Source organism: Scardinius erythrophthalmus, assembly GCF_964197995.2.
Source record: "Scardinius erythrophthalmus genome assembly, chromosome: 2".
Taxonomy (NCBI): Eukaryota; Metazoa; Chordata; class Actinopteri; order Cypriniformes; family Leuciscidae; genus Scardinius; species Scardinius erythrophthalmus.
The window spans coordinates 66,471,598-66,475,046 of NC_138222.1; the positions used below are offsets into that span (position 1 = coordinate 66,471,598).

At 40.6% G+C, this 3,449-nt stretch overlaps 1 pseudogene across 1 annotated transcript; it reads left to right on the top strand.

The window, feature by feature from the left end:
* The first annotated feature begins 1,878 nt into the window (after positions 1-1,878).
* LOC308687008 (aerolysin-like protein) lies at positions 1,879-3,227 on the top strand (annotated as a pseudogene). The gene is made up of 2 exons: positions 1,879-2,611; positions 2,997-3,227. The product of its transcript is annotated as an aerolysin-like protein (transcript).
* Positions 3,228-3,449: the final 222 nt, after the last annotated feature.

The following is a 3,449-nucleotide window of genomic DNA, read 5'->3' on the forward strand; positions in this document are numbered from 1 at the left end:
TGATTTCCGTCAAAGGAGAACAAACGCTTAGTTCGTGGAGAGGCAGCGGATGCGAGGACGTAAGGTGCACCGCTGCGACCTAGGCAATTTTTTAGTCGCACCCTTACAAAATTTGGTCGCACTCTAGACCCCTGGAATATCAAATAATAAAATAATTATGTTGTCATGGTCCTTTGATATAGCCTTTGAGAAAATGCGTAACTTACAAAGCATGCTTGGAAGAAGTCTGTGGGGTTGTCACCTAGGACAATCAGGAGCCCTCTGAGCACCAGTGACCCATCAGTTTGCTCTTGTTGGGTAGTAAAATAAAAAAAAGTTACATAGCTATACTAACATAAATTATCTACAAGAATGCAAAACAAACAAAGCACAATTTTGATTTTCTGGGTGTTTCTCCTTCATATGCTTCAAGCTCTTGACTGTGGAATTTATTTAAGGTTTAGAATCCATTACTTCTGTAATTCTTTTGTCTTCTATGAATTTAATAAAGAACTCTGCCTCGTATTCTGTCCAAACATACCGCGATTTACATTTTACTGGAAGACATGGTGAGGTTGTACTCATCCTGATTTGTGTCACTTCTCTCTGTAGGTTTTGAAGAGTCTGACAGCACATCTCTGACTGAGACTGTATTAAGAGACACTAACAAATTCATTGTGACGACAGCATGGAGCATCTTCCTCGATTGAAATGTGAGTAAATTACATTATGAATTTTTGAGCCACGTTTTGCTCAGGCAGCTCTTATAATCTTGGCATGATAGAACCACACTTCAATCCTTAGTGTACTGAGTGTTGATAATTTAAACCGATATTTAAGATGTTTTGAAGATGGTTATTTTTGCAATTCCTGCATGCTCCAACATTTCTGAAATAAAAATATCTAATAAGAGTGTATAAACCCTTTAATAAAAAATAAATAAAAAAAATAAAATAGATATACAGAATATACAGAAAATGTGATATATTTCATAATACATTTCCATATATGGGAAACTAGTGCTTATATTTGTCAATATACTGCTATATGCATTGACCATGTATGGCTGTATTAAATGCATATATAAATGAAGACAAAAATAGCATTACATGTAATATTCACTAAGTTTTATCCTTTATTGTTTACATATATTACAGATACATGTTCCCATATAAATGTGAATGTATGTTCACACATATACAGCTCTGGAAAAAATTAAGAGACCACTGCAAAATTATCAGTTTCTGGTTTTAAAGCAGGCAAAATTATTTATTAAGTTACATGTTTAAATATACAGACAAATGGTACAGATGTGTCATTGAGGTGCAAACGACTCTGTCTCTCCCGGCAGAACCATCCTGTGCCTGGAGTGTCCCAACAGTCCTCAATCAGCATATTGATGAATCCCTTGCACTAGATAGGCATTAGCATACTGTGATGATGAAGGCCATTGTGCCACGTTTAATTCACATGTATACAAGGCTTTTTGAAGTACTAGGGCAGTAAAGAGTTCTGCCCATATTTGCTCAGCTCCACACATCATATAACCATTCCTTACCACAGTTAGATCCATTCGGCCTGACAGTGGAAAAGCAGCTAATGTTTCCCAACCCTGTTCCCAGAGGAATGCCAGAACTGCACATTTAGCATGTTTGCCTATTCAGACACACCTGATTCAAGACAGCTTATTAGTAGATACTCCAAGACCCAAAATGGATGGGTCAATTAAGAAAGAAGTCCAGCGTGTGCTGTTGTTGTGTCTCCAGAAACTGGGTTGGGAAACACTGCAATAAAGTGTAAAGCTGATGCTAATTCTGATCTGATATTTTTATGTTAAATTTATATAATTAAATTTATATAAAATTATAAAATTCTATATTTATATTATTTTCAGATTTGATGTCTGACACAACAACTTTTCAACAAATTGGTGGACAAGGAGGTAATCCATTCTCATTTACTGGTGTGGACAACGGTGCCACTTTAGAGAAGATCGGAGTCTGGGTGGGAGAATCGCAGGTGAAGGCTGTCAAGGTCTGGCTTACAGATGGGAGAGTTGATGAATTTGGTGGACGAAGTCTAACCTTTGATACACAAGGACCGTATCAAGAGTACAAGTTCACACCTGGTGAGTGTTTCACCTCACTGTCCCTGTGGGCGAACGGAGCAGGAACACGTCTTGGAGCCATCAAATTCAAGACCAGTCTGGGGAGAGAGTTTTTTGCAAAGATGACAAGCTGGGGTTTAAAAAGAGAATATCCCATGGATGTCGGCTCTGGATTTTGTTTGGGAGTTGTAGGAAGAGGTGGTCATGACATTGACTGCATGGGATTCATGTTTCTCAAAGCAGTTGAATCAGCAGTTCTCACCGATGTCCAGTATCCCACTCTCCACCAACTGATACCAAAGGTGAAAGTAGAAGAAATCAAATCCCTCAGTTTCAGGAACAGCTCATCTGCCACACAAAAACAAACAATTGAAACCTCAAAGAAAGTGATCAAAACATCTTCATGGTCTGTGAGTGGAAGTTTATCTGCAACATTTAGTATGGAAGTGAAGGCTGCGATTCCAGTGGTTGCTGAAGGTACTGCAGGATTCAGTGTCACCATTGGAGTTGAAAGCACTTAAGCCGGCCACACACCGGACGCGCAGCTCAGCGCCGCGCAGCGCAGCGCCACGTCTTTTAAATTCGAACACATTATTCTCTATGAGAGTACACACACCGGCGGCGTCTGTCCGCGGCGCCCAGCAACGGCTCAGGACCGTGTTCAAAACCCTGCCGCGCCACACAGCGCCATTAACATAGTTTTATATTAAATTTATATTTATGTGTCTCAAATCGTAGTTAATGTATATACGGACTTAACCCCGTGCTGCAATATACATTTAGTTTTATATTTATTTACAGAAATCAGAAAATTGCTGATGCTAACGGATTTTCAGGTGACATTTGTCCTAGACGTGGCGCTGCGCGGCGCTGAGCTGCGCGTCCGGTGTGTGGCCGGCTTTATGGTCAGGAGAACACAGATGAGAGAACCGAAACTCTGACTACAGATGTAGATGTGCCACCATGGAAGAAGCTGCATGTTTCAATCACCATTGGCAGAGCCACTTTTGACCTGCCTTACACTGGCACAGTGAAGATGACCTGCAAGAACGGCAGTGTGTTTGAGTATGGAACCAAGGGCACATACAAAGGCGTCACTTACACTGATATCAAAGTGGATACCAAGGAATCTCCTCTGTAATGTCAAGTAGGGCTGCACGATGTATCGTTTTAGCATCGATATTGTGGTGTGCGCATCCACCATAGTCACATCGCAGGATGTGGGATGTTAAGAATAGGTAGTTGATTTGTGATTCATGATCCGTACGGGCCAGCTGCCCCCCAGCCCGTAACGCTTGTGATTCGTGGATTAATTGCAAAGTTTAACCAGCATAGAGTGAAAGTTTATCATTTGCATGTCTGT